At 42.8% G+C, this 13208-nt stretch overlaps 1 protein-coding gene across 7 annotated transcripts in view; it reads right to left on the bottom strand.

Moving 5' to 3' along the window:
• ATP9B (ATPase phospholipid transporting 9B (putative)) overlaps window positions 1-13208 on the bottom strand; it is a 668517-nt gene that overhangs the window by 392588 nt on the left and 262721 nt on the right. The window lies entirely within an intron of this gene.

Raw genomic sequence — 13208 nt, 5'->3', positions numbered from 1 at the left:
AAAGTTCGCGCCTGCCTTGTGCGTCGCTCTGATCCAATAGCTGAGGACTCGGAGGCAGCAGTCCATCGAGGGAGGGGCAGGAACACAGAAAGATCCTGCCGATACAGCGCTGGACCGCCAGAATTTTAAAAAAGGTATCGGGGAGGGGTGGGCCCTGCCTGCCTGCTACCAGGTCTGCCTGCCCTATCCCGGACTGCCACTAGACCTGCCCTGTGCCAGCCTACCACTAGACCACCAGAAGGGGAACAGGGTAAAGGGCAGGGCGGTGGAACAGAGTTCACCATTTGGTTCAGAATTTATTTTTCTTGGTTTTTCCTCCTCTACAGGTAGGTGTGTCTTATGATGTGTCTTATGGTGCATCTTACAAAGCAAAAATACGGTAACTCCTATTTAGAAGACAATTCATCAAGCAGCGTTATGGCTTTAAGTCACGGTAAATGGCCCTTCCTGCGACTTAAACAGACCTAACACTTCAGGGCCAAAAATAGAGTCACGCGTTGCTAAGTAATGAGATGCAACACATACCAATGAATGTTTTGCATCTCATTACTATGCATACTGCCTAATGCGACTTGCAATGATATACCACAGATCGTGTTAAGGCCCAAAACTAATGGTAAAATAACCCTAGCCCTTTGCTGGAGTTATTTTACTGTCTAAGATAAATCCCACCTCCATCCCCAAGGCCGGAGCCACCCCCCCAAAAAAAAACCTCCCGCAGTGGTTACCTTGATAATCCCTGGTGGTCCGGTGTGGGGCAGCCAGGAGTGATGCCCCATTGCTCCTGACCTCTCTGGTGCCTCTAAGAAAATGGTGCCCCTAGAGGCCGTCTCACAAAAGGACTTATCCTGGCGGCCGGGAAGCATCAGGCCATGGCTTTGGGTCACAGGAGCAACGCTTCTTGTGAGGTAGCTCGCAGGTTGTGTTTGCCCTATAGGATGGGATTTAGCAACCTGCGGTACTGGGATACCACAGGTTGCTGAATCACACGGGGCATCAAAGTGCAATAAAGGGCAAACCTTTACCACACTTTGATGAATCCCCCCCCCAACTGGGATTCATCAACCTGTGGTATCCCCAACTGATCCTATGTTAAATTTGTCGTATCCAGTTAGCAAATGATAATGTAATCACATTAGCTGGATAATGCTTCCATGCCATTTCTTAACCCATCAAATAAACAAAAAGGAGCAAAAACCTCTCTAAAGAATCGAGAGGAGAGTGATTAGAAAAAATATAAAAAGAATATACTAAATAATCACTCAATTATAAGTAAGTAAGGTACTTTTAACCATACAACTGTTCATAGAGTTTTCTCAGAGAAATGTAGGTGATAACAGGGAAAATCCCAACACTACCACCTCACCGCCCAATCATTGCTTCAACTCTAGAAGCCTGTTGTAAAATCTCTCAATGTTTGAAAAGTGCTCAAAGCTACTTCTATTTCCAAAATAATAAATATAATGATTTAAGTGTGGAACAGCAAACTTAACTTTACTCAAAGCAAGGGCGTGGTGAAACTCTGAGAATACAAAAATATTAAGAGTTAAAGACTTTATTGCTTTTTAGTAAACATTAAAAATATACAAAGTAAAAGATATGTAAAAGAAAGTGCATTAAGGCTACGAATGGCACTTACCAACTTAACGACTAATTTTTTGTGTAAGCTTTTCATTAGAGCTACCTCCTCATAGCGTGTCAGTTGCTGCGCTGACACCAGAACAGGTTTTAAAAGACTGTTACGTCAGTACGTGATTGACGCAAACAGCTGTCAACCAATTGTAACACCCACACCTAAAGTGAGGGCTATTTGGAAAAGGTAAACAAAAAGAACAAGAAAAAGTTAAAGATAATGCAACCAAAATAAGTGAAAAGGAAAAACCTCAATGGAAAATGCTTCATAAAAAGGCTCGCCACTCAATCTCACTATTTAAGCCTCTCAGATGGAGAGTATCTAACTTAAAAATCCAGCTCTGTTCTTTCACATAAAGGATCCCTTTTAGATCACCCCCTCGAGGTAAAATGGGAGCTTCCAAAATAGAGAAACATAATGTGGACACTGGATGGTTTTCACATGTCCAATGTTGAGTGAGTGGGGCTTCAAGTACTTGGGTGGTGATTCTGGATATATGTTTTCCAATGCGGACCCGAAAACTCCGTACAGTATAACCTATATATAATAATTTGCATGGACACTGGATCACATAAACTACACCACTTGTGCTGCAATTTGTAGGTGTTATTGATTTGCGATGATGTACCCATCCTGGTACTGCCATGTCTTGTAAAGCTGCACTGTATTGACATACCCTACATGATGAGCACGGGGAATGCCCTCCCGTGACTAGAGTGTTCAAATGGATCTCTGAGCAAAATTGAGATCTAGTTAGATGCTGCTTCAAATTCCGACCTCGAGAGTAGGCAAAAGTAGGAGGCACTTGAAAAATATCATGTTACTGTAGGATATGCCAGTGTGACTTGATGATATGTTTAATTTTAAATGCATATTATGAATATGGCAACACGTATACAATGAAAGCTTCACTAGATATATTGGTATTAGTGGTGAAAAGAACCTCTCTTTGGGCATATAATGCTCTTTTGTATGCCTTTTTGATGACTTTGTCCGGATAACCTCTTTCTTTAAATCGGTCTCTCATGTCTTCGGCTTTATTGACAAAATCGGTACGGGAGGAGCACAAGTGCATAGCCGTAAAAATTGTCCTGTAGGGATGTTGTCCCGTAAATGTTTAGGGTGATGACTTTCATATCGTAACAAATTGTTTCGGTCAGTAGATTTTCTAAAAACTGTCATGTGAAATCTACCTTCATTTAAAGTGATGTTAATGTCCAAAAAAGATAAGGTCTGAGAGTTAGAATTAACTGTAAATGTCAAATTCAGATCACCCTGATTAAGCCAAGTCACAAATTCAGATAATTCCGCTGCTGTGCCTAACCAGACTGCAAAGATGTCATCAATATAACGTATCCACATGAGTATTTTGGAAAAATATTCAGCAGGGTATAGGTACTGTTCTTCGAAGGTTGCCACATATAGGCAAGCCACTGTCGGTGCCATCTTGACCCCCATCGCAGTGCCCTTGATCTGTAGATAGTAAGATTGATCAAATTGAAAACAGTTTTTATTAAGGGCAACCCGGGCTATAGAGACTAAAAAGTCTATACGTTGAGATGACAAATCCATTTTATGAAGATGACTCCTAATAATATTCATGGCTGCCTCTTGCAGTATATTTGTATATAAGGCTGCAATGTCAAAAGATACCAAGATGGCATGAGCTGGAACATTTTGAAAAGTCTCTAAAAGGGTGATCATCGCCCCTGTATCTTTTATATAGGACGGAATTAAAGGTACATGATCTTTCAGCTGTAAATCAAGAAACTCCGATAATGATTCTAGTACAGAGCCTATACCCGCCACTATTGGGCATCCTGGAGGGTCCACCAAAGATTTGTGAATTTTTGGGACAAAGTATATTACTGGAATCACAGGATTGGGACAATGCAAAAATTTTAATTCCCCCTCAGTTATAATACCAGATTCTAAGGCTTGCAATAAAATATGGGAAATCACCTCTACTAGTTCTACAGTAGGGTCATGATCAATCAATTGATAATAAGTGACATTTGAGAGTTGGCGTAATGCTTCTTGAACATAAAAGGAAGTGTCTAATACCACTGTGCCACCAACTTTATCCGCTGAACGGATTACTATATTCTTATCAGAAGACAAAGAATTCAAAGCAGTTCTTTGGGCGAGGTTCAAATTATCTCTAACAAATAATTTTTGAGATTCTAAAGAAGTAATATCTCTTTCAACCATTGTTGGAACACTTGTATGTGGGATCTACGGGGCCCGGAGGACACATAGTAACATAGTAGATGACGGCAGATAAAGACCCGAATGGTCCATCCAGTCTGCCCAACCTGATTCAATTTAAAAATTTTTTTTTTTTTTTTCTTCTTAGCTATTTCTGGGCGAGAATCCAAAGCTTTACCCGGTACTGTGCTTGGGTTCCAACTGCCGAAATCTCTGTTAAGACTTACTCCAGCCCATCTACACCCTCCCAGCCATTGAAGCCCTCCCCTGCCCATCCTCCTCCAAACAGCCATACACAGACACAGACCGTACAAGTCTGCCCAGTAACTGGCCTAGTTCAATCTTTAATATTATTTTCTGATTCTAAATCTTCTGTGTTCATCCCACGCTTCTTTGAACTCAGTCACAGTTTTACTCTCCACCACCTCTCTCGGGAGCGCATTCCAGGCATCCACTACCCTCTCCGTAAAGTAGAATTTCCTAACATTGCCCCTGAATCTACCACCCCTCAACCTCAAATTATGTCCTCTGGTTTTACCATTTTCCTTTCTCTGGAAAAGATTTTGTTCTACGTTAATACCCTTTAAGTATTTGAACGTCTGAATCATATCTCCCCTGTCTCTCCTTTCCTCTAGGGTATACATATTCAGGGCTTCCAGTCTCTCCTCATATGTCTTCTGGTGCAAGCCTCCTATCATTTTCGTCGCCCTCCTCTGGACCGCCTCAAGTCTTCTTACGTCTTTCGCCAGATACGGTCTCCAAAACTGAACACAATACTCCAAGTGGGGCCTCACCAATGACCTGTACAGGGGCATCAACACCTTCTTTCTTCTACTGACTACGCCTCTCTTTATACAGCCCAGAATCCTTCTGGCAGCAGCCACTGCCTTGTCACACTGTTTTTTCGCCTTTAGATCTTCGGACACTATCACCCCAAGGTCCCTCTCCCTGTCCGTGCATATCAGCTTCTCTCCTCCCAGCATATACGGTTCCTTCCTATTATTAATCCCCAAATGCATTACTCTGCATTTCTTTGCATTGAATTTTAGTTGCCAGGCATTAGACCATTCCTCTAACTTTTGCAGATCCTTTTTCATATTTTCCACTCCCTCTTCGGTGCCTACTCTGTTACAAATCTTGGTATCATCTGCAAAAAGGCACACTTTTCCTTCTAACCCTTCAGCAATGTCACTTACATACATATTGAACAGGATTGGCCCCAGCACCGAACCCTGAGGGACTCCACTAGTCACCTTTCCTTCCTTCGAGCGACTTCCATTAACCACCACCCTCTGGCGTCTGTCCGACAGCCAGTTTCTGACCCAGTTCACCACTTTGGGTCCTAACTTCAGCCCTTCAAGTTTGTTCAACAGCCTCCTATGAGGAACTGTATCAAAGGCTTTGCTGAAATCCAAATAAATTACATCTAGCATATGTCCTCGATCCAGCTCTCTGGTCACCCAATCAAAAAATTCAATCAGGTTCGTTTGGCACGATTTACCTTTTGTAAAGCCATGTTGCCTCGGATCCTGTAACCCATTAGATTCAAGGAAATACACTATCCTTTCTTTCAGCAACACTTCCATTATTTTTCCAACAACTGAAGTGAGGCTCACCGGCCTGTAGTTTCCTGCTTCATCCTGTGACCACTTTTATGAATAGGGACCACATCCGCTCTCCTCCAATCCCCAGGAATCACTCCCGTCTCCAGAGATTTGTTGAACAAGTCTTTAATAGGACTCGCCAGAACCTCTCTGAGTTCCCTTAGTATCCTGGGATGGATCCCGTCTGGTCCCATCGCTTTGTCCACCTTCAGTTTTTCAAGTTGCTCATAAACACCCTCCTCCGTGAACGGCGCAGAATCTACTCCATTTTCTCGTGTAACTTTGCCGGACAATCTCGGTCCTTCTCCAGGATTTTCTTCTGTGAACACAGAACAGAAGTATTTGTTTAGCACATTTGCTTTCTCCTCATCACTCTCCACATATTTGTTCCCAGCATCTTTTAGCCTAGCAATTCCATTTTTTATCTTCCTCCTTTCACTAATATATCTGAAAAAATTTTTATCTCCCTTTTTTACATTTTTAGCCATTTGTTCTTCCGCCTGTGCCTTCGCCAAACGTATCTCTCTCTTGGCTTCTTTCAGTTTCACCCTGTAGTCCTTTCTGCTCTCCTCTTCTTGGGTTTTTTTATATTTCATGAACGCCAACTCTTTCGCCTTTATTTTCTCAGCCACTAGGTTGGAGAACCATATCGGCTTCCTTTTTCTTTTGTTTTTATTGATTTTCTTCACATAAAGGACCTAAGCCTTTTGGACTGAAGACTAATTGAATTATCCATAATTTCTGAAATATCAGAACTGTCATGAGTGTCCTGAAAGAAATGTTTTAATTTCAATTTGCGTATGAATTTGTACAGACAAATCCTTGTATCTAAAAGTTAAGTTTGCTGTTCCAGACTTAAATCATTATATTTATTATTTTGGAAATAGAAGTACCTTTTGAGCACTTTTCAAACATTGAGAGATTTTACAATAGGCTTCTAGAGTTGAAGCAATGATTGGGTGGTGAGGTGGTAGTGTTGGGATTTTCCCTGTTATCACCTCCATTTCTCTGAGCAGAAAACTCTATGAACAGTTGTATGGTTAAAAGTAGATTTCTTAACCCATAGCATGCCTCCTCCCAAAACTATATTACAAAAAATAATGCATGGTTAGAAATGAGGATATTACTGTAAAACATTAACACATTTTCTCAGATCACATGATGAGCTGAGCGAGGCAGGTCACACTTTGCTTGGCTCTGGGGCGCCCTGCTCCATCTAATTAGAAATTTGCCTTTTACTCATCCATCGGTGGCATCAGACACTTTGAAACTTCTGTGAGCCCCTTTATGGACAGATTTGTTACTAAATTGGCTGCAGGAATGGCCTCTAAACAGAAAAAAAGACAAGGAGATAACAAGGCCGCATGAGGCTCCTGTGGTAGAGGAGGCAGCATCATCTGTGCAGCTTTAGGCCATGGAACATATTCTCCAACTCACCACTGCTGTGGTTCAGGCTTTGGAACCGAGATTGGACAAGCTCTCTGGGCAACTTAGCTCACTGGAGACACACCTGACTGAATCTTCTCAGAGGATTACTGTACTTGAGGTGCGTGTCTGCCTTGGAGGACTCGGCAGCTTCGGCGAGTACTAAGCGTGCGGATTCTTTGGCCCATCTTGCAACATACTCAGATAAATTGGATGATCTGGAAAACAGATCAAGATGGAATAATCTGCGTTTTATTGGATTCCCTGAACTGTAGTTGACATGCAGCTATCCATGGTTCTGGAGCGCTGGCTGCTGTCAGAGCAGCCCATAAAAGATCACCAGGAACTTTTTCATATTGAGTGGGCCAATCGCCTTGGCTGCAAACAGGACGAATTGGCCCAACCTCGAGTGGTTATTGCTATGATCTTTAATTATTATGCACACAAAGTGGACTTGATGCGAGCATATAGATCATGCACAACAGATGGATTTTATGAAACCGTACCTATTAAGATCTTCGAAGATTACTCAGCTTCGCTCTGTAAATTCTTGTCTGCATCTAAAATCTGATTTATGCTTCTATATCCCATGCTGCTTAAAGTACAATGGGATATGGAAAGCCTTTGACTCAGTGGAATCTGAGCAGAATTTTGTGCGTGGCATACTGGATACATCCATAGACGACACCTGATATACGAGGGTCATTTCATAAATAATGCACACTATTTTTTATTTTATTTTTTTATTTACATGATTTTTTTTTTTTCAAGTATTTCTTTACAGTCCTTCAATATAGTCTCCCTGCTTTGCAATGACCAAGTCTTAACGTCCGGGAAGCTTCATTATTCCATCCAAGACACCGTTTTTGTTCAGTTGCCGAATTGCTCGGGTACCGGCAGAAAAAAGCTCTTCCAGAGATACAAAATGATGTCCACGCATAGGTTGTTTCAACTTTGGAAAAAGGTTGAAGTCTGGTGGACTCATGTCTGGACTGTAGGGAGCATGAGGTAACACCTCCCAGCTGTATTTGTGTAGTTTTTCAATGATGAGTGGAGAGCTCCATCTTCCCCACAGCCAAAAAATTTTTTGACGAGCTCAATCAAGTCAAACAAATGATGATTTTTGCTTATGATCATGAAGGCATCATCATTACAAACAAAGTTCCATGTGGAAGAAGTGTCATAGCAGTGTATTATCGTGATTTTTTGTAAAAAGTGCACAGAAAAATGCACAAAACCCGACCTCAGTTGCTCTTGGCTGGGCCACTCATTCTTCACGACAATGCTTGCCTGCACATAGGTAATGTCGTCACTGAAAGCTATGCAAATACTTGCGTTAGTAGAACTTTCATGGCGCTGCTGGAGAGTACCTTTCGTTCTCTAAAACTTCACTTCCTGTTTCACTACATCACTCCTCCACATGCCTGTTTTATGTGAAATCCTTTTTTATTAAACAAAAAACACAGCAGAAACAACACCAGCAGAAAATCAGGTTTACAAGTTAGAGCAAACTCCGTGGAGGACTGTGTTCTGATGTCCTCCACGGTCACAAACGGACACAAACAGAATTCCCCCATCCCCCTAGAAGCCCCCCCCTCCCCAACTAACAGAAAGAACTACCATGCACAGACAGCATAGTGAAATCAAGCAGGTAAGGCAGAATACCACTGTAATCTATTCAAAACATGGCTGCGACTCAATGGTGACAAAATGTCCAAATATGGAGTCCAGGTGTCTACAAAGGCTTTACTGCGACAGTGAGAAGAAGAAGCCAACCGAGCTTCCCAGCCCATGAGTTCATGTAACCTATTTCTCCAGAACCAAAAGGTAGGCGGCTCAGAAGAAAGCCAACAACACCAGATACATTTCTTCCCCAAAATAAAACATTTACTGAGGAACAGTTTTTCCGAGGAAGAGTACCCGGAAAGCAGAGGGAAATGTGCAAAAAGCATAGAAAACACTGAGACAGGCACAGACACCTGAAGAAGATCCTGCAAAAAGGAGGCTAGCGCTGACCAAAAGGCCTGGATCCCTGGAAACCCTAAAGACCATGAAAATAAGAGTTGACCTCAACAGAACATCTCCCACATTATTGAGTGTCCACACAGCCCATATAATATGCCTGACACTGAGAACCGTAGGCTTGCAAAACTGTGCGAAAATGACATTCCCTGAGGTCTGTATTAGAGACAAGACTGGCAATGCGTTTCAGCACCCGCAACAAAAATCCCTCCCCCAGGTCCCTGCCCAAGTCCCGCTGCCAGGCCTCCAAAACCCCTGGGAAATCTCTAGGCGAGCTAAGAGTCCAAAGCTGTCGGTGAAAATAAAAGATCGAGACCCTAGTGTCAGGGTCTGCCATCAAAAAGTTACAGAAACTGGTCCCAAAATTGCCTCCCAGGGACCCTGCGGAAGGGAACCGACATAATGTCGGAGCTGACAGTAGGCAAAGAAAAAAACGGATCCCGGAACTCCCCGAGCGAACAATTCCTCACCTGCCCGCAGGGCCCCATCATGCTGCAGAACATGCTGCAGAATACCCCGGGCTCTCCAGCTACCAAAAACATATGGGCCCACCCCCGGAGGGAAAACCTGGTTCCCCACCAGGGGCAAAAGGACACTGGCAAAAGGATCCTGACTCCACAACCGAAGAGTCTGGTGCCACATCCCTCTCAATGGTCGAAACAGGATACTGCGCCTACAAACCCCCGGCAACCGCGACAAAGGGGCATGAAGGAGATAAAGGAGGTGAAGAGGATAGTAATAGTTTTGCTCCAAAGAAAGATCGGTATAAAAGGAGGTGTCCAGCACCCATTCCCCTACATGACGCAACAAACAAGCCTGATTATACAGCCGGACATCAGGTACCCCAAGACCTCCCTCCGAAATTGGACCAACTAGCAAAGACTAGCACATCTTAGGCTTCCCCCCCCCCCCCCCAGCAAAACCGGGAGAGCATAGAATAGAGAGCCCGAATATCCCTCTGCAAGAGAGACAAGGGAAGAATCTGGAGAACACATGCCTGTTTTATCCCTGATGCTATGCTAATGCAGAAATGCCCACCATTCGACCTCATGATTGAGGCCAAGTGGGGCCACTGTCTGCCAATAGCAGATCCATGATTGCTCCTTCTTCCATGATTGCTCCTTCTTCCTGTATGCTGCCACCCTGCTGAAAAATCGGACAATCCAATACCATAAATTTCAATTCAGCAACTGAATACTGTTTGTCTTGCCAGTGAGATGTTAAAGGAGCTGCCGGATCTTACTCATATGTTCCACAATTCTTGTGCAGAGGCTCCTAGTTGTATGACCAATATAGAAAAGTTGGCAAGGGCACTTTATCAGATATACCACCCCTACAGATTTACAATCAGTCCTGTGTCGCCAATAATGTGTACATCCTAAACGTGGGTGTACCACTGTATCTGTTTTGATGGCAAACTTGCAAATTGTACAATGTCCACATTGATCATGTCCTTTTGCTTGATCACTTGGCTGGCAGAGTGGTCTAGAAAACTGAGATCTTAAGATCCCAGAGATTTTTTTCCCGAGATTGGGAGGTAGGTTCAGGGAGATGTTGGCCGTGCTCTCTTAAAAAAAGTCAAAAGGACAACCTTTTTGCTTTGTTTGAGAATAAGGTTGTCACTTTTGTATCTTTTGTTGCTTTGTACAGAAGTGCTGATTAGCAGGCCTAGAAGATGATGAATGTGGCTGATTGTAATGACACTGAGTATTATAAAAGTAAGAACATCTGGGTGGAACAGAATATCTTCTATAAGATATAGAGATTTGTGGCTTAGATAATGTTGTCATAGTGTCTGTGTGTGTTTTTTTTTTTAATACGATCAACTACCTCTTCAATTTTGTCTCCAAATAGATATCCCCGCCCCTTGGGACATCAGAGAGGCATTCTTGTACTATGGTTTCAAGATCAGAGACACTGAGCCAAGATAAGCGGCACATTGCTACTGTCAATGTAGATGCTCGAGAAGAAACATCAAATGCATCTAGCCAGAAACTTTACAAGTTTTTACACAACTGTTGGAATTCTTTTAGATTTTCTTATAGGAAGAATTCCTTAAAGGCTTGAAGTTGTTTAATTAAAGACTTTAAATTAAAGGAAGTATAGAATTGCTATTCTAAGATTCTATTTATTAGCATAGATGATTGAAAAATGTGTTTACCAAAGGAGTCTAATTTTCTGTCTTCCTATTCTGGAAGTGTAGAAGCTTAAGACCTTGAACTGTGTGAACGTTTGAAAGCAGATTCCAGAACTAGAGAATGATATTGAAGTTGTGTTCTCTCAAACTCTATACATTGTGTTAATTTTTTAGGAGCTACATGGAATGATAAAGGGGTCTCCTAGTTATTAAATAGAATATCTCTTATAACTATGTAAAGGCACTTTAATACAGTCATTTAGAGATGATTCATAGTCAAGAAGCTCAAAAAGCTCAGAGCGAGGTTCCTTCTCTATCTCCATTTTAACAGGCAGAGCTTGATCCATTTGTCTGACAAAAGTCAGTAAAATATATGCTTTCTGGTGGAGACTTATGTCTTTGAGACAGAGAAGGATCAGTAGGTATGAAATGGGATTCTGCTACTGACAAGTCTGGCAGAGCCTCATCAAAATGGAGGGAGATATTTGAGTCAGAACATAAGAATTGCCGCTGCTGGGTCACATCAGTGGTCCATCGTGCCTAGCAGTCAGCTCATGCAGCGGCTCTTAGGTCAAAGACCAGTGCCTTACCTGTGTACGTTCTGGCTCAGCAAGAACTTATCTAACTTTGTCTTGAATCCCTGCAGGGTGTTTTCCCCTATAACAGCCTCTGGAAGGGCATTCCAGTTTTCTACCACTCTCTGGGTGAAGAAGAACTTCCTTATATTTGTCCAGAATCTATCCCCTTTTAACTTTAGAGAGTGCCCTCTCATTCTCTCTACCTTGGAGAGGGTGAATAACCTGTCTATATCTACTAAGTCTATTTCCTTTATTATCTTGAATGTTTCAATCATGTCCCATCTCAGTCTCCTTTTTTCAAGGGAGAAGAGGCCCAGTTTCTGTAATCTCTCACTTTATGGCAACTCCTCCAGCCCCTTAACCATTTTAGTCGCTCTTCTCTAGACCCTTTCGAGTAGCACTGTGTCCTTCTTCATGCACGGCGACCAGTGCTGGATGAAGTATTCTAGGTGAGGGCGTACCATAGCCCGGTACAGCAGCATGATAACCTTCTCCGATCTGTTCGTGATCCCCTTCTTAATCATTCCTAGCATTCTGTTCGCCCTTTTCACCACCACCTTGCATTGCGCAGACGGCTTAATTGACTTGCTGACCAGTACTCCCAAGTCTCTTTCCTGGGGGATCCTTTCCAAGTACCATACCGGACATCCTGTATTCGTGTATAAGGTTTTTGTTACCGACATGCATCACCTTACACTTATCCACGGTAAACCTTATTTGCCATGTCACGGCCTATTTCTCAAGTGTGTTTATGTCACGTTGTAGGTCCTCGCAATCCTCCTGCATCTTCACTACTCTGAATAACTTCGTATCGTCCGCAAATTTAATCACCTCACTTGTCATACCAATTTCCAGGTCGTTTATAAATATGTTGAAGAGCACGGGTCCAAGCACCAAACCCTGCGGCACTCCACTCTTGACGCTTTTCCAGTCCGAGTATTGACCATTTACCCCCACTCTCGGTTTCCTATCCGCCAGCCAGTTTTTAATCCACATGAGTACATCACCCTTGATTCCATGGCTCGCAATTTTTCAAAGTAGTCGTTCATGCGGAACCTTGTTGAACACTTTCTGAAAATCCAGATATACAACGTTAACTGGGTCAATCTTGTCTATCTGCCTGTTTACTCCCTCGAAAAAGTGCAGCAAATTCATCAAGCAAGATCTTTCTTTGCTGAAGCCGTGCTGGCTGGTCCTCATCAGATCGTGTCCGTCAAGGTGATCAATGATGTGGTCCTTTATCAGCGCCTCTACAATTTTTCCCGGGACTGTACTATAGTTTCCCGGACCTCCCCTCGAACCTTTTTTGAAGATCTGCGTAACATTCACCACCTTCCAGTCTTCCTGAATCCTTCCCTATTTGATAGATAGATTGGTTATTAGTTGAAGCTATAGCCCCTTTCAGTTCCTTGATTACCCTCGGATGGAAGCCATCCGGTCCCAGGGATTTATTGTTTTTAAGCCTATCAATCTGCATGCATACATCTACTAGATTGACCGTCAACCCTGGATAAAACAAGGGATGTGTGTTGAGAGGAGTGTTGACTGTGTGCTGAAGAGCATCAAAGTAGTGGTCATTGCTCTCACCCAGGAGAAAACTC

The sequence above is a fragment of the Geotrypetes seraphini genome, chromosome 2 (assembly GCF_902459505.1).
Source record: "Geotrypetes seraphini chromosome 2, aGeoSer1.1, whole genome shotgun sequence".
NCBI lineage: Eukaryota > Metazoa > Chordata > Amphibia > Gymnophiona > Dermophiidae > Geotrypetes > Geotrypetes seraphini.
This window is presented reverse-complemented; position numbering and strand designations above follow the sequence as displayed.